We start from the raw sequence: 18,948 nt of genomic DNA, 5'->3' as shown, positions 1-18,948 counted from the left end.
AACAGTTAAAACAAAAGGGACGACTTGGGAGTAGGGCTTGGAGATGATTGGCCCCTCCCATAAAACTTAAAAAAGGAGCAAAGGCACATGGGCCTTTGCAGGAAGCAACATTGTTAATTCTGTTCAGTTTAAAGTCTGAAGCTCTGTTTGATTCTGGACTCTGTGTGGCTTTGCCAATTAGGTGTTTGGTAATGTGTCAAGGGAAGTAAAGGTGGGTGATTATCAGCCTTATCCCAAAGGACTCTTTACAACTATTTGGTACTCATCTGTGAATGAACAGAATTCACAGCTGTTGCAATAAAAGAGGTTTTCGGGACTACTCGTGTGTTTTACTGACTCAGGAAGCCTAGGTCAGAACACATGCATGAAATACTTGTGCTAAACTGTTTCTCTGGGGAGTACCACTGAAATATGTTATTTTTTAATACTACAATATTTACTGTTGTTATTATTCTTAGCATTCCTATCAAAGCATTTGGGGACTAAGCATCACCAAAGCAGAAAATCTCACATTAAAATACAATAAAAGGGCAGTAGATCAGTCATCAGCAAATCAATCAACCAATTCAAAGTAAAAAGAAAACATCCAATCATAGAAAACAGATGGCTCAGGTCACTTTACTGCATCCATCCAGAATCTGGGAGGTTTGAAATCTCTTTGAACTGGGGGTCTCCCAGACGTTCCAGCCAAAAAACCTTATTGGGAAAAGTTAATCTAGCACAATTTGCCCTGTGTAGCTTCACTATGTTTTCCTGAGGGAAAGTAGTGATGTGAAGGAAGGATGACATTTTAGTTGTGATGGAAAATGCAGTGACATACTGTAGTCCTGGGAGGTAGTTCCAGAAGCTGTGGGATTTTTCAGATGTCCTCTTCTGAAGGTAAGGGAAAAGACATCATTTGGAGAGCCATATAAATTATAACACCCTCTCTGAGTCTCTCTATCAGGATTTTGATGTAAAAAAAACAAGGAATATGAGGAAGCAAGAGAAATGCTAAAGTGGATTTGCAGCTCTTCTGACCCCCCAAGCTAAACTTCAAAGCACTCCTAAACCAACTATGGATCAGCTTTTTCCTCCTAGTTTCAATTTGAGGATATTTTTTAGAAAAAAAAATTGAAATAACTTGGTTGGAAGAAGAGAACGGATGTTAAAATCCTTTCTTTTCTATCCTGTCAGACCATAGGATTTGGAATTTGTCTGGAGGCCTCAACAATAGAGGAAGGATTGCTTTATAAAGCTGCAATCTTATATAAACTTCTTGGAAGTCGTATTATGAGGGACTTAGCTTTGAGTAAATTGTTACAGGGTTGCAGCCCTTGGAAAAATATCTCAGGCCAGACGCATGTTAAGGAAAAAGGGATCCCCATTTCCACAAAGGATTCCCCACTTTTGCTAAGAGATACGTTGTGGAAAGGGTTGTATGCACTCCGTGGATCATAATAGTTCCTATATAGGTAGCAATTATAAAAAGGAATATATATTAGAACAAAAGCCAATAATTGTGTTCAATACATTTTTCCAAACAAAATATGATGATAGATGTAACAGTGACTCAGGTTTGTTTGAAATTGGAAGCCCATTCCAGAATGTGTCCTTCAGATTCTTATATCCCATTTAAAATTATACTTCACCAACTGCGACTTTGAGATGTTTCCATGCTACCATTTTCACAGTTTGCCTTTTTTTAAACAACAGGCCAGAAGGAACAATTGTCCCTTCTAGAAAGAGGTGAAAAAGATTGAGTTTGAAACCATAAGGAGCCTAGTTTTACCAAATATTGTAGATCAGGGTTGTCAAACTCCCAGCCCACAGGCCGGATCCATCACACGCTGGCCACGCCCACACCCGTTTTAGCGAGGGGGGAGTCCCTATACGTCACGCGACACCGCTGTGACAACGTGAGTTTGACACCGCTGTTGTAGATAGTACCAATAGAAGAGAACATTTGTAGTTCAGGGTTGAATTGTGGGTAATCTGGTGCTCTCTGAGCTTGGTTGTTTTCTTGCAGACATTTGCAAGAGAAACTGAGCAAAGATAACTTGGAAAAAGAAAAAAACCATATTTCTCTGTTTCTAAAAAAAAAAAGTATACTACATGAACCAGTAGATACTGTAATACAAGTCCAGTTGATTTACCCTGTGTTTGATGATGAGGATGATGTGCCACCAAATTGTTAACTTTTAATAACCACATAGAAAATTTTTTGTCATGATTATCTGCCTACGATTTAACCTGGTCTTCATCATTTTCAACAACACACTCATAACTACTGTAACTGAGTTCATCTACCTTGTTGTTAGTCACCCTCTTCTGTTTCCTTTCAACTGTCCCAGCATAAGAATCTTCTACAGAGAGCTAGGTCTTTGCATAAGTACAAAGTAAGATCATTTGAACCTGTCATTTGTGTCTTGAGTGAGAACTCTACTAAATCATAACCATGAACTTGTTTGGAGACAGCCTTTGCTAGAGAGCATAATGGGATAATTGCTGGGAGATGCCAGAATAAGGAAGGTCATAACAATTCTTGTAATTAGAACCAGGAATTGAAGCCATCACCATTCCTAAATATTTTTTTTCCTCAAGTTTCGTTCCCCATGGAAATAGGTTTCAGTGCATATTTTCCAAATGTATTATCTCAGCATCCTGCTGTTGGATATATGATCCACATCAAGCAACGGGCTTTTACAGGCTTGGGAAACAGGAAGTTAGACATAATAGAAGAATTTATTCTGGGAAATTTCAGATGTGCTTATTCTGCTGTTTGAGATGATATGAGCCAGCAGTGTGTTGCAACTACCTAAAAAACGAATGCAGTCCTAGGCTGCATCAACAGGAGGATAGTATCAAGATCATGAGAAGTGATATAATGCTCTATACTGAACTAGTGAGGCTACCCTTGGGATTCTGTGTCCAGGTCTGATACAAAAAATGCTGCAACCCTAGAAAGAGTACAAAGAACGAAAAAGATGATGGGTACTAGAGGTTAAACCATATGATGAACAGTTAAGGAAACTACCGGTAGATATTTCTAGCCTAACAAAGAGAAGGATTAAGGTAACAGGCTATCTTCCAGTACTTGAGGGGCTGTCACAGGGAGGAGTGGGTTGACTTATTATTCAAAGCATTTGAGGCAAGACAAAAAGCAATGGGTGGAAACTTATTAAAGACAGATCCAATTTGGAACTAATTTCCTGACAGTAAGAACTGTCTGTGGAACACCTTGCCTCCCAGAGTTTGGATGCTCTTTCATTGGAGGCCTTCAAGAAAAGATTGGACAGCCATTTATCCAGGATTTAATAAGGTCTCCTACCCTGGACAGGAAATTTGACTCTTAATACCTCCAGGGTCCTTTTCAGCCCTATGATTCTAAGAATTTTAGGCTACAGTGCAGTTGGAAGGCCCCCTGAATAAAGATCTTTGAAATGAGAAACAGCCTTGATTTACCACATTCTCCCAAGGCCATGTAGAGGAGGACAGATTTGAAGGGTAATGACTCACTATTGGTGGATAAGAACACGAGTCCAGTCAAGAAGGTGGAACAGGGAGGGGAAAGGTTGGCAGTATTCACTGAACATCCATTCTTGAGAAATTATGTCTTCATATTCCACTGTAGATGCTTCATAGGCATCTAGTTTATCATCGGTAATTCTGATCCAGTATGGCTTTTTAAAAAGTCATCTGTATCCTGCTAGGTACTGGCTAAGTAACAGTATTTGGAAATACAAATTTGGGGAGAAAATAGAATTGCCCATCACTACTTCCTGTAAATATTAGATCCATTTCTGACTAATGGATTTCTTTAGTGTCTCTGATTGTAGAGTTCTCCAGATGCGTCATTTGAGATTGAACCAAAGATCTTTTATATGTAAAGCATATTCTTTACCACTGAATTTAGGAAACAACCATTATTAAGTAAGAAAACTAATTTGCCAAGGATAGAAGAACTGTAAATTCGAATCAAATATTGCTAGCTACAATCTGTTTTAGCAATTGCAGGTCTTCAGATGCCAGAGCACCTGGCTGATTACGCAAGATTTTACGCAGCCCTCAAAACCTTGTGAGAATGTGTTTTCTCACATCAGGTCTTACAACCTGTTTGGTTGGGGTTTTTTTTGTTTTGTTTTTTTTAAGATTTCACAGCCAGGGCCCAGAAGTACCTAATTGTTCACCCTTGTGCTAAAGAAGAAATGGCTAGCTTCAATCTAGAAGTGCCAATCTGGCTCTCTGGTATTGCAGGAAGAGGCATTCCTCAAATTCTGTTGGAGAAAGAAGCAAACACCAATGATTTCCCTCTCGCTCCCTTGGCTAGCAGTCCAAAGACCAAATTCTGTGGTTTGAGCTGGAGCCTAGCATGAAGCATGGTGCAGGGAAGTAGCTGCAAGGGCTATGTCCACAGCTGTCACTTCCGCATTGGCATATTGTTGTAATGCCACTTCCTCCCATTGTGCTCTATTCCTAGTTTGACTCTGTCTGCTCAGCTGGTATCTGTGGAGGAGCCAGACACCTGCTTTCTATAGTAGTGCACACTTGTGGTAGTCTGTGTATTTGATATGTGGGCGGGTGTGTCTTGAAGGAAGATGGTTCTCAGTTGCTAGCTGAACCATCTGCCTTGTTGGTATACGTGTGTCCTGTGGAAAGTAGGGGTGCTTTGTTAAAGGACAAATAATATGTTCTTACCAAGTACCTATTTCCTGCTCTTCAAGAAAAGACTGCCTTAAGTTGAGCTCAACTCTGATTTTGTAGAAATATCCATACAGTTTTCTAGCAACAATATGGTAGTGGTTTGCCATTGCCTTCTTCCAGACATTTTTTTAAATTTCCCACTTTAGCCTACATCTTTGGCAGGCCCAACCATGCTTAGTTTTACAGGCTGGCTAAGTGCTGTGTCTTTGAACATGACTATAGGACTTGCCTTGCCCTGTTGAAATTTCCTTTTCCAGCCTTCTATCTGTTGCCCAAATTTAAGAATAAAGCCCCTCATTGGGAATGTTTGCAATGCTTTACTTGTTTTTCTCTATTTCTCTTTCATCTGGACACAACCAGATCAGATATACTGAGTTTTATGTCAAGAAACCTGACAGAAGAACCAGTGTTACCAGTCACTAAAATAGAAGAGGAAAAAAGGCTAGATAGGAAGTTATATTCAGAGCCAGTTTTAGCATTTGCAAAAATCAGTTTCTAGGTAAACCCATATTCTTCGCAAAAATTCAATTGGCTACCACAGAGTGTCCCTAATTTACCTAATTTCTTATATTTGCTTTAAAGAATTGTGTTGTAGTTGCCCTTTTTAGATCCCAGAGACAGAACTATGCAAAAGACTCAAAACTCAAAGAGTCAAGCTCCAAGGGAAGGACAGTCAAAAATGTTATTCCTGTTTAACTGTCTTCGTAGAGGTAGGACAACCATATCTGGGCAGAAGAAATCCAGACATGCAATAGTTAGGGACAAAGTTTTAGTAGCTCTTTTCTATCATTTAGCAGAATGTCTGCATGTTGGGAATCCAGATAAGTAGACTTATCATGGAGGGCAATTTTCCAAAAAATAGTAAATGTTTATCTTAAATCTCTATTGCCAGATTGGATTGAAAAACAGAGAGCAGTTGCACTGTTGCACTCAGTCCATATCCTCTGCAAAGCTCAGTTGATTACTTAAAAGTCAACAATGCTTAATTCTATATTATATTATGTTTCAATTAATCAGGGAAGATACAAGTTCCCAAATAACAAAAGGAAGTGCTTTTTTTCACATCATGCTATGAGTACTGGAAGACACTAATTGCTGATATCTATTTCAGTCTGGCTTTCTGCCTGAGCATAGAATAGAAGCCATTTTGATTTTATGACTTGATGACTTGCAAGTGAAATGGAAAATTCAACAAAATAACTTGCTGGATCTCTCAGCAATTTTAAATTAAGATATTCATAGGACTCATGTTCTGGTGTCCATCTCCCTTGCACTGGTTTTACTGCTACCTGAAATTTAGAATTTAGATTGTATTTCTGTGTTAGAAGACACTGACCCTCCACCTGGAAAGTTGAGAGTTCAATCCTTGGCAGTGACAGATGTTTCTCTATCAGGGCACAAAGAGAAAATATGGGCATTAGGAAAGGCATTCGCCCAGACTCCGCCCCAAATAAAGGGATTACAGGTCATTAAAAAAAAATATGCTTCTAATTATACTGCTGCTCAAATCAAAATACTGCAAGTTTACGACAAACTTAAAACCCAAGATGAAAGATGGAAGCAAAACAATAGCAATTGAGAACTAGTATTCTTTTCCATAAAACATCTCCATTAAAAAATATATGCCAGAGTTGGACTCATCAACAGGTTAACACAATACCCATGGGAAGAGCCAAGACTTTAGTGCCTTTCAAAACCTAACAGATTTGGAGATGGAAGGAGTTGCAATAAGAGCAACAAAAAAGGCACATTTCCTGAGAGAAGGGAGACCGACGGTTCTGTAAATGCTCCCCCCATACTATGATAGAGTTTAAAAATAATGACCAGCATTTCGAATTGCACCCAGAAACCCAGTGTGCCAGTACAGTTCCCAAAATAGTAATGTAACAAGGTGCTGAGGGATGTTGTTGCTGCATTCTGGATTGGTTGGCATTTACAAGTGGTCTTTAAGGGCATCCCTATGTAAGGTATATTACAATAATCCAAATGAAGTGTGACTAAGTTATAAGTGACAGTGAGCAAGAAATCCTACTCTAGGAATGGGTACAGTTGGTGCATGAAATTAATTTGTGCAAAAACTCCCCTCATCACAAATGCCATCTGCTCAAACAAAGGTTGAGAGTCCAGAAGATATACTATTTTTGCCTGGAGAATGCCACACCATTCAAAACTAAAGAAAGGTCTCCAATATTAGGAAGCCCTAAAACTTACAACCTCTCAGTTTTACTAGAATTGAGCCTTTCTCCTCACCCAGCACTGAGAAAGAACTTTGACAACAACACTTGATGGACCAGGGATGGAGATGTACATCAGAGTATCATCAGGATCATCACCCATGCTAGTGGGGTTACATAGGTGTGGGAGAATTTACAGCCCTGAAAAACTCCACAAATCACAGATCAAGGGCTTGAGTTCTTCCAGTTACCAACACCAAATGGAACTGGCCCCAGAGAAGGAGAACCACCACTCTACTGTACCTCCCATTCTGTCCCCCTAAGCTGACCTAGAAGGACAACATCATTGATTCTGAAAGCCACATAGAGATCAAGGAGGCCAGAATGGATGCATCACTATACTCCCATGCCTTCCAGAAGTCATTTGCAAGTGTCATCAGGATTATTTTGGTGCTAGAGTCAGGGCTGAATCCTAACTGGAAAGGATCAAAATAATCAATTTCCTCAAAGGCCTTCTGAAGCTGCAGTCTGACCTTTCTCTACAGCCTTCAGGGGAGGTTGGAAACCGGACAAAAATTACCTAGTATTGTTGACTTCAATGATGGTTTCTTGAGCAGGAGGTGTACTGAAGTTCTTCAAGCACAAATAGGCCATTAGTTTCCATGAAGCCACTGGATGAAATCATCCAGAAGACTATGTTAAAGTACCCTGTTTCCCCCAAAATAAGACATCCACTGATAATAAGCCCAATCGGGCTTTTGAGCACATGGCAGTAAAGCCAAGCACTTATTTCAGGGTTCAAAAAAATATAAGACAGGCTCTTATTTTCGGGGAAACACGATACTACCTATTGGCAAATGACACAATCGCCACCTTTTTCTTTTTTTATATTATTCATCTCCCAAAGAAGCCAAGTTATTCTGAATGCTTTTCAGTGAGATACATGCCTTGTGATTATTATATCATATCATATCATAAGTTTATTTGTCAAGCAGATATAAGATAACAGGTAAAAGTATAAACATAATTTGAATACATGAAACGAGTAAGTAAAAAAGGAATATTAGGACAGGGACGGTAGGCAAGCTGGTGCACTTATGCACGCCCCTTACAAACCTTTTAGGAATGGGATGAGGTCAACAGTAGACAGTTTAAGGTTAAAGTTTTGGGGATTTGGGGAAGAAACTACAGAAGTCAGAAACTTACTGAAGTCATATTTTCTGCAATCGGGTTTTCTGAATCTTCATATTGTTTTGGATTGAACATTCCTGAAAAGATGTCCTTAATGAGCAATATTCTGGGATTGGTCGGTTGGGATTATTCATGCTTAGTTAAATTTTATTATAATCATTGGACTTTAGGGTCTACTTTTAGTAAAATTATGACTATTCTGATTACAACTCAATTGTTTGACTAACAAACATCAAAATATAATACCATGTTTTTTTAAAATGATCTAATAAATCAGAACTAAATGAACTTCTGTTTTGCTATGGAAGTATAGAACCATTCAGAAAAATAAAAATTTCTGTAAGCAAATGTTTTGTTTGTTGCAGACTTTGTGCTTTTCTCATGTTTAGCCCAAATTCTATTTTGCCATTTTTAAAGAGTCTGGGCTTTGCTAATTTCAAAATATGGGACATCCTTTTAGTTCCTGGAATTATCCAAATGAGAAAACCAAATGTGGTCTCTAAAGATTTATATTCATTCAGTACAGATTTCCTGAAAAAAATTCTGTACATCTGCTGGAATATTTTTACATAAGTTGATAAACTATAGCTATATAGGTCAGACCGACTTTACTGTAAATGTATATGTAGCTATTTCCTTTACTTTGTTTCCCCATATTTTCTTTTCTCCATTTTGCCACAATAAAATTCCCTGTTCTTGGCTTCATTCTCTCTGTAATCTTTTTAATGTGCTGAATTATATGATTGCCAAGGCACTGCTGGTGTTCTCAATGCTAATTACAAAGTTTAGGAAAGGTTTTGTGGGCTTAAGGAAAGTTGGGCTGGAACGAGAGGCCCTGGACTATAGATAATAAAATCCTTAAAAGCAACTAAATTCATCTAGAGCTTCTCCAATTTAAGAGCCCTCCAGATGCACTGGGCCAACTTCAGAATCTAAACCAAGATGCTGCTTAAGAATTCTGACACTGAAATGTAACATATCTATAAGGCATCAGATTGGAAGATTGATCAAAAGCATAGATGACTGACCAACCTTTTGGCTTGCCTGAGCCGCATTGCGTGAAGGGGAATTGTCGTGGGCCACATATAAAACGTGTAATATAATTAATGTATTAAATCACATAATAAGGTTAAAAGTTTATGAACTTGTGCGGCCACATTACTAGGTGTCCAGGGCTGCATGTGGCCTGCAGGCCGCGATTGAATAAAGTTTTTCAGGAGGATCAACTAGTCCAATAAAAATCATCTAATTATTATTTTTCCCAGGAAAGTAATATTAGAAAAAATATTCCCTCCCTCATATCCATCTCTTATAGTTCTCTCTTTCTCAACTCCTTAATAATACTTTCAGTCTTTCTTAAGGAAAAAAAAACCAAAATGGCAGCTGCAATTGTGTGATTGACGCCTTACCCCTTTTTTCATACGTTGGAAACATAACATACATTAAAAGGGCTGGGGCTTTAATTGTGTAAGGTCATGAGCTGCTCAGTCTTTTGATATTCTTCCATGGACATCCGGTTTATTTCCTGATGGAAAGTTGTTTAGGTGATTATGGCCACCATCTTGCCTTTTTTGACTTCTTTCTCTCTGTAGATGCCATCTACCTTCTGATAAAAAGTTGATTGATTTTTACTCCATCTTGACTTTCTTGACAAACTCCTATTTCTTCCATTCACAATTGACTGCGCCCCCCCCCCCATAGAAATTCAGAAGAAAACCCTTATTTCTAACATGTAAACACCTTTTCTTTGTGATACAACAGACTTTTAAAATACATTATTATCCTTTGCAGCTTACAAGCCTGATTCTCTGATTCTGAAAAGGACGGTGCCCTTGAATTCCAACCCAGCCTGTTTCAATTCCCATGTGCAAAATCTCAGGCTGGGTGGATAACACTGAAAACTCATGAAACTGGGTTGTGATCAGGAATGAGGGTTTTGATACAAGTGGTGAACAGGCACAGTTACAGAAAGATAGAAATTGCTATATTTTAAAGCATGCTGTTGCCGGGGCAACAAGCAGAACGATTCCGTAGGTGTCTAGCAGAGAGGCGAAAAACGCAAATGCCAAGACTGTGAAGTGTAGTAGAAGGAGTTCACGTCTGTGTGCTCTTTTCAGAGCAAAGTGTCACTAGAGCTGGACGCAAAACCAAGGATATCTGACGTTTTTGTACCGTGCAGGTTTAACACCACCAGAAGTGTCTGTATTCAACCCCGTTTTTGCCTGAGAATGCTAGTATGTAGCAGGAGTGGGATCTTACTGGTTTAACAACCGGTTCGCTAAGCACGCGCTTTGCACACGTGTGCAGTTTGGAGAAAACTCATCTTATGCATTGCTGCCAAGGAAAACAGCTGAGGCGTGGCAACCCAATCTGCTGCGCCGATCAGCTGGGCTTCGGAAATGGAAATATAGGTGAGTATAATGCAGGGGCGGGTGGGCGGGCCCACTTCAAAATTGGAGTGAACCAGTTCGTTCACGGCTAAAAGTCGGAGCTAATTATTTGCCCGAAACAGTCTGAACCGGTAGAATCCCACCACTGGTATGTAGTCCAGAAATTGTCTTTTCTTAGTAAAGACATTGGGGAAAGGGACACCATCCCCCGCGGCAAACCTTCACACCATTTCCCATCTATGCACCCATTGGTGAGCAGCAAGAGATAATGTCCGTGTTCATTTGGTGCCTTAAGTAAAAAAGTAACTACATTTTGCTGGAGGGGCAGTAAAGAGGCCGTCAGCGGCAATATCAAGACAATCACCAGTTGTCAGAATAAATAGCTACTACGCTTCTTAGCCCTGTGTGTGGCTCCATCATGAACCATGTGCTAAATGGTCTCTTACTGGTTATTCATTTACCACAGTCTTTACTGCAATAAATAGGGAAAAAAATTCAATGGCATTAGAACAGAGTGGTGTGCAAGAGGGAAAGGCTCAGCCTCTGATTTAGATTCGGTTTAGGTTTCCTACTGCAAAATCAAAAGCTAGGCTTTATCTGCAATAATCTAGATCTTGGGTGTCCAACTTTTTGGCTTGCCTGGGCCACATTGAGTGAAAAGGAATAGTCTTGGACCGCATATCAAATATACAATATAGTTTTGTAATATAAAATCACATAGTAATGTTAAAAGTTTATGATGTTGTGGGGTCTCATTAATAGATATCCAGGGCCCCATGCAGCTTGTGGGCCACAGGTTGGACATACCTGGTCTAAGTTATACTTAGGTTTTTGTAATAAAATGGAGCTAGAATTGCTTTTAGAGAATAAAGATTACTTCCAAGTGATGAGGTAGGGCAGCTTTTCAAAAATATTCTCTCTGTCTCTGTCTCTCTTACACACACACATACACACGGACCAGACTATACACTAAATTTTTATAAACTATGTGGACGTGACCATAAAGATTTATGACAAATTCAGTGCTTTGCAGCTTATTTCTCATACACAAATTACTCAACCTCTGTTTCTTTCCACCTATAAAAAAAACCTCCTGTTTTGCTTAACTACCCACAACCAGAAAGGTAATATTTTCTCCAGGTTTAGCAGTATCGCTTTGAAACACAGCAACTGTTTTTCTAGTTACTATATATTGTACAAGCAAATGAGTTCTCAGAAGATTCTAAGAGTGTACCAACAGGCTCTCTCACAAGAAGCTGTGAATGCTGTGAATTTCGGTGGATTTCCTTGTTTAAAAAAGCTGAATTTAAGTATACAAAAGATGCTTCAGCTCCACAGCTCTGCCAAAATGTCACATGTCTGCTTCTGTGGGGGCATGAGCAGTTTAAACAGTCTCATCATGCAGGGATAAAGTCCACTGAAGACTCTCAGCCAGAGGTGGGTTTCAGCAGATTCTGAACAGTTCTGGAGAACCGGTAGTGGAAATTTTGAGTAGTTCGGCGAACCGGTAGTAAAAATTCTGATTGGCCCCGCCCTATCTATTCTCTGCCTCCCAAATCCCAGCTGATTGGGAGGAAATGGGGATTTTGCAGTAACCTTCCCCTGCCACGCCCACCAAGCCACGCCGGTAGTAAAAAAATTTGAAACCCACCACTGCTCTCAGCAATGTTTAATTAAGCCTGATGCACTTACTAAATCATACACATTTATTTATTATTTATTTATTTTATTCAATTTGTATACCGCCCTTCTCCCAGTGGACTCAGGGCGGTGCACAGCTAGAATTAAAACACATACCAATACAAAATTTAAAATTCCCCAATGCCTTTGTGCCACCTCTCGGGATCCCAGGACCCGACTTTGAGGTATTTCTTAGCCAGGCCAGTGGGCCACTTCCAGGAATGGGGGGTATTCCTTAAAGCCCATAAGTCCGATCTTGAATATTTGGAGATGGCCGCAGCTTCTGCTTTGGAATAGCCACAGTTTAGTTTCTGGCTAGTGAGATGGAAACAGATTGGGTAAGGCTGGTTAAGGCACAGTGGTGCTTAAGTTCATAAACATGGGAAAAAGTTATACCCCGAGATGCCACAGAATAGGGCAGGGCAGGGCAGGGCAGGGCAGGGCAGGGCAGGGCAGGGCAGGGCAGAGGAATGGGATAGGGATAGAGATAGGGATAGGGATAGGGATAGGGATAGAATAGAATAGAATAGAATAGAATAGAATAGAATAGAATAGAATAGAATAGAATAGAATAGAATAGAATCTTTATTGTCACTTCCATGAGCTCTCTGCATGAGTTGCTTCCAGGTGCATGGCCTGATTTTTTGCCAGAATATATAATAATACAAAATGCCTTGTGGCTGCAGAACAGAAGGAATGATATGAATATTCAGGAGGATGATCCCGATAGTAACTGTTGATTTTCAAGTAATAAGCCATGTGAGGACAATGCAGATAACCCTCAATTTAGGACCAGAATTGGGACCAGAATTTCTGTTGCTAAGCAAAGTGATTGTTAAATGAGTTACTGCAGATTTTATGACCTTTTTTGCCATGGTTGTTAAGTAAAACACTGCAGTTATAAGCGATTCATGCAGTCGTTAAGTGAATCCAGCTTCCCCCATTGACTTTCCTGACTTGTCAGAAGCTGGCTGGGAATGACGCCCAGCTGTTGCAACTAAGATCATGCCGGTGGTCAAACAAATGAATTTTGATCATGTGAATCTGTAGAGATTCTCAGTCATCCAGGTCATGGTTGTCCCAAAGATGCTTTTTCAGGAGGCAACTGGACCTTCTTGTTTTTTCTTTTGAAGACATTTCGCTTCTCATCCAAGAAGCTTCTTCAGCTCTGACAGGATAGTGGGGAATGGAAGGATTTATATTCCTTGAAGACAGCTGGTCATTTGCATCCTTTTAGAGGGTCATTGAAGCACTTGGAGGTTTATCTGTGTCCTCAGGGTCACCTGAGTAGTGCTCCTGGTTTCTGTAGTTTGCAATTTTTTCCTCTGGAAATCCATTCCTACTCCCACACCATTCAAAGAATGTTCATCCCAAATTGTATAGCTAAAAGTTTGATCATGTGACTGTGGGAATGCTGCGACAATCGTGTCAGGCCCAGTCACGTCACTTTTTTTCCAGTACTGTTGTAACTTTAAATGGTCCCAAAACAAATGTTTATAATTCGAGGACTACCTGTAATTGTATGATTTTTCTTTCCTTCCATTGTCCCAATCTGGTATCCTCTATTTGTGCAATTCCCAGTCTGCTACACTGATTGGGAAATTTGGAATGTGCAATCTCAACATACAAGGGGGTGCCAAGTTGAATTTACAATTTAGGATTTGTATCACAAAGTCTAATTCAAGTTATCACATCATGATGTCATGACACACAACAACATTTGTCCCTCCATAATTTTCGCTTTTTGATTTTGCATAACTCTTTAAGCTTTTAAGCAGGGGTGAAATCCAGCCGGTTCTATCCAGCTTGGGCAAACCGATAGAGGCTCCGCCCACCCGCGCGGATGTCATGACGTTGCTTTTTGTGACATTTTAAGCCTCTGTGCATCTGCAGAAGGCTTTGCACATGCATAGACGATAGTGCATGCAAGCAGAGCGAGCGCACACAAAGTGCACATTGGCAAACCGGTAGGGAAGGTAAGTAAATTTCACCTCTGCTTTTAAGTGATTCCTATTTAAAACTGATGCAGCTTTGATTACAGCGACCCTCTTGATTTTTTAAAATTTATATTTATTAAGGATATTTATACAGTAAAAGTCAAATCTAAAGAAAAAGAAAAGAAGGAAAGAAGAAAACTATAGTTATGAAATATAATGACTTCCAACCTACTTTTAAAACAGATATTTTAAAAACCCATCATCTCCCTACCCTCCTAACTATTCCAGCAATTCCTTTAGCCCTTTATTTAATTTTCATCTTTTATAATAATTAAATCTGTACAACATCATTTCATTTTTTTTCTTCCTTTAGCAAAAAGTCCATAAAATGTTTCCAATTTTCAAAAGCACTTTTTCCCTCTGTCTAACCAAACAGGTCAGTTTTCTTTCCACCATGTCCACCAATTCTGATATTTTACGATCCATTCCTCTTTTCTTTTCTTTTTTTTTTTTACAACCCTGTAATCCCTTTATTCAGGGTGGAGTCAGAGTGACTGAATGGAGCTGAGCGTTTACAGACCGGATGCCCTTCCTAATGTCTATGTGGAGTTCACAGCATATATTTTGTCGTTGCGCCCTGATAGAGAAACATTTGTCGCTGCCTAGGATTCAACTTTCAACCTTCCTAGTGGGAGGTGAGCATCTTCACCTCTAGGTCACCACACCACTCTTATGATCCATTCCTCTATTGTGGGATTTTCAAAACTGGCCACCATTTTGATTTTTCAACACACACGGACACTTTCCCTGACTTTGCCTAATGAAAAAACTTGACTTTTAACTAAGTCATGAAAGGGGCCAGGTGGGGAGATGGTGACCTGGATATGGCTTGCTTCTTTTAAAGAAAATGAACTAAGTGTTTAAAGTAAAAGAGCCGAAGGGTACAAATGTATAATGTAATTCAATTTAATTCCATTTAATTGACATTATATGGGTCACTCCTTGCATAGAATTAGAAAAAGGAGCATATTTAAGAAACCTACTTAAATATCAAAAGGGGCATATTTGCTGATAAAAAAGGTTGCTTATAAAATAAAAATAAAAAACAAAAACATGAATTACAAGAAAGCACAGTGCCAAAATGCTACAAACAAATTAAATAAGCCCAGAAGAATGGAAATCTCAAGAAATTGGCATTCTTTAAAAATCCATTGGAAAATGTGGAATAGAATTTAGACCAGGGGTGGGCAATTAACTTTTCCAAGGGGCTACATGAGATTGTTGTGGAGGACTGAATATGGTAAATAGAACTATGAAGGCGCATAAGCATGCACACATATAAATTGGGGAAAAAGTTGCGCTCAAAATAAAAGTAATCCATGCGGGACCAACAGGGACAGCCAAAAGGCTGAATGTGGCTGTAAAATGTCCAGGTCTGATTTAGACCCATTCTGAAGACATAAAGAGTAAGACCTTGGCAGGCCTCCCAGGAGAAAGTTGCCACCTTAGCTGGGTACCACATAGTTCTTTCCACTTTTCCATTCAGCCTTTGAACCAGGACAGCACAGAATGTAAGAGATTCAGACCTTGAAATAGGCATCTCTGTGGAGCACAATATCTGAAAATCTTTGCTGTTGGGAACTCATTTTGGCCATCCACTGATTTTGGAATTTGTTCATTTATTTTAGATTTCTAAATCCACCCCAGTTAATGACTCTGGGCAACTTACAATTCAAAAAATAGAATAGAATAGAATAGAATTTTTTATTGGCCAAGTGTGATTGGACACACAAGGAATTTGTCTTGGTGCATATGCTCTCAGTGTACATAAAAGAAAAGATATGTTCATCAAGAATCATAAGGTTCAACACTTAATGATAGTCATAGGGTACAAATTAGCAATCAGGAAACAATATCAATATAAATCATAAGGATACAAGCAACAAAATTACAGTCATACAGTCATAAGTGGAAGGAGATGGGTGGTGGGAACGATGAGAAGATTAATAGTAGTGCAGACTTAGTAAATAGTTTGACAGTGTTGAGGAAATTATTTGTTTAGCAGAATAATGGCATTCAGGAAAAAAACTTCTTGTGTCTAGTTGTTCTGGTGTGCAGTGCTCTATAGCATCATTTTGAGGGTAGGAGTTAAAACAGTTTATGTCCAGGATATGAGGGGTCTGTAAATATTTACACAGCCCTCTTTTTGACTCGTGCAGTATACAGGTCCTCAATGGAAGGCAGGTTGGTAGCCATTGTTTTTTCTGCAGTTCTAATTATCCTCTGAAGTCTGTGTCTGTCTTGTTGGTTTGCAGAGCCAAACCAGACAGTTATAGAGGTGCAGATGACAGACTCAATAATTCCTCTGTAGAACTGTATCAGGAGCTCCTTGGGCAGTTTAAGCTTTCTGAGTTGGCGCAGAAAGAACATTCTTTGTTGTGCTTTTTTATAAACATATTACAATTAAAAATACTAAAAACACTAAAGACGTTATGATTAGAATTGTATTGATTATTGCCTTATTTTCAAGATCAGCAACATTTTGGGCCGAGGACATATTTGTAATTCTCAAAGGATGGCTGCTATGAGAGATCTCCCTGTTCACAATACTGAATAACCTAATATTGCAGACAAATACATAAATTTGTGGTTGTGTCACAGGTAATCTTTGACCGATGACAGTCAGATAGCAACCATTTGAAATTATGATGGACACACAAACCTCCCCGCCCCAAAGCTACTTAGGATTCTGGTTCCAAAATTCTGACTGCTACCACCCTAACCCTCCCACCCCCACTGGAGTTACATGACCACAATTTGTGTACTTGCAACCAGCCCGCATTTACAGCCCACAGACACATGACTGTGATTTATGACATTTTTGACAGAAATTGCCATTTACTTCTCGGGCAAAAAATACTGATAGTGAACAATGGGTTTGCTTAATAATTGCCACAAAAAAAGGTCATAAAATCAGATTGCTCACACAATGACTCATTTTATGACCATCATGATTTATAACTGTAATTGCTAGCCTCAGTTATGGTGGTAAATCGAGGACTATCTGTATTTTCAAGCTTCCCTTTGCCATCATTGACCTTAGGATTACTATCCTAAGCAAACAAATTAATTTCCTTGTGAAATAACGGGGGTGGAACATCTTAAGAATTTTTTTTTTTTGTCATTTCTTACTTTTATGTCCCACCTTGTATTAATCATTTACCAATGCAAGAATATTTGTGGCATCCAAGTCCTGCTTTGTGAATGGCCACATCTCTAGGCAATAGTCTCGGTCAACACCTGATACCTTTCGTTTTCCTTTAATCTTTCCTTTTACCACTCCCACCAATAAATATTTATCTTACGCTCATCTATTGTGATACTGTGCTTAAAGGATGAAGTTAGTTGTATTCCATAAATTTTGTGTCTCTCTGTGTGAGACAATAGCAATAGCTTTTTTTAGCCTTTAGAAAAAATGGTTAAGATTGCATTGCAGTAACAAAGTTATTTGGCTATTTCTCTGGAAATGGAGACCTGTGACACTGATGCCCTGAGAGTCTTGAGCAAGGCCTGATAGTGGTCGATATGGTAATCAGTTCACCTCTGATCAGCATCTCTGTTTACAATAAAGATTTCTGGAAGTGGCACCTCTGTTCTAAATACCGAGAACTGCTGCATTTCAGAAGAGATTACGACCTGATCCTAATATAGGACTTGTTTATTGATTTATGAATCCAACATTATAACTTGACTGGAAAGTCCTATTACAATGAGTGTTTGAATTACTTCCTTGTTGCTGTTGCTGCCACCGAAGTGCTGTATATCATGGGTATGTGGCCTGAGTAATACAATACACATCGCAGCATCTTAGCATCATCATGGAGTCTAAAGAAGTCATTCAGGCCGTCAAATACAACATGTTCCATGCAAGAATACAAACATCCCTGACAGATGAATAACCAACATCTGTTGGAACACATCCAAGGGAAGCCCATCACCTTTCTGGGGAATCATACATTCTCCTGTGGTTGACTGATCACAGGAATTTTGTTTACATGAAAGATGACAGTGCTTGATGCTTTCTCTTGCATGTGTGGAAAATATCAATTCACTCAGAACCTATTTCCGTTAAAGTTACCGAAAGTGAGTAAAAATAAACCAGAACTTCTTTCTATATCAGCGATCCAACCTTGCTTCAGGCAATTTCTGTTGGGGAAAGATTCGCACAGAAACTCAAGGGAAGGATGAGTGGGAGCTGGGGATTTGCAGTTGGTATTTTTGTGACAGCCAAAAACCAAGTGTTGTAGATTAGGTCATTATGCAAAGAACCAGATGTGCTGGTTAATGACTCCAATAAAGTTAAGCAAGCAGAGGGCCTGAATACCTAAGAGACAGCTTATCTCCAATCATTTCTGCCCGCTTAGTATGTTCCAGCAAAGTGGGTGGGCTCCATATCCCCTCCATTAAATATTGCTATCTTGTGGGCCTGAAGAAACATTCCTTTTCTGTTGTGGACTCTGGAACAGCATCCCTCAGACATAATGATGGGTTTCAGAAAGCTTTGAACCTGGTTTTGATCCCAGTCCTGGGGTTGATGTTTGTCACTGTTTAATGGTCCCTGCTTTGTTTGGTTTTGTTGGTTTTCTTAATAGAGCATCTGTTGAACGTTCATTTAACGTTTCCTGCTGTTCTTATGTTGTTGTGTTTTTTTTTAAGTTTTGTACACTGCCCAGACTTCACTGGAGTTGGGTGACCAATAAATTTAAATAAATAAGCCAAATAGATGCTCTCTTGAGAAGATTTCTATCACATACTGCTTCACATATTCCTTCATACTACTGCATTATCAGTATGATTATTTGCAGGAACATCTTTTTTTCAATTGTATCTGAC

General features: G+C 39.3%; 1 protein-coding gene across 4 annotated transcripts in view; it reads left to right on the top strand.

Moving 5' to 3' along the window:
- The window catches only part of GNG2 (G protein subunit gamma 2), a 54,301-nt gene that overhangs the window by 13,437 nt on the left and 21,916 nt on the right, over positions 1-18,948 (top strand). The window contains exon 1 of one of the 4 annotated variants that reach the window (XM_034433393.3): positions 10,372-10,459. The exons of 2 other annotated variants lie outside the window; for them this stretch is intronic. The gene's annotated coding sequence lies outside the window, so the exon portion shown is untranslated. Of the gene's footprint in view, positions 1-10,371; positions 10,460-14,612; positions 14,751-18,948 lie in introns of those variants that run through there. One more of the 4 variants, XM_087895142.1, reaches the window with a different exon arrangement.

The sequence above is a fragment of the Pantherophis guttatus genome, chromosome 1 (genome assembly GCF_059756535.1).
Source record: "Pantherophis guttatus breed Tessera chromosome 1, ASM5975653v1, whole genome shotgun sequence".
Lineage (NCBI taxonomy): Eukaryota > Metazoa > Chordata > Lepidosauria > Squamata > Colubridae > Pantherophis > Pantherophis guttatus.
Note: the sequence above shows the minus strand (reverse complement) of the source record. Positions and strands in the feature narration are given on the sequence as shown.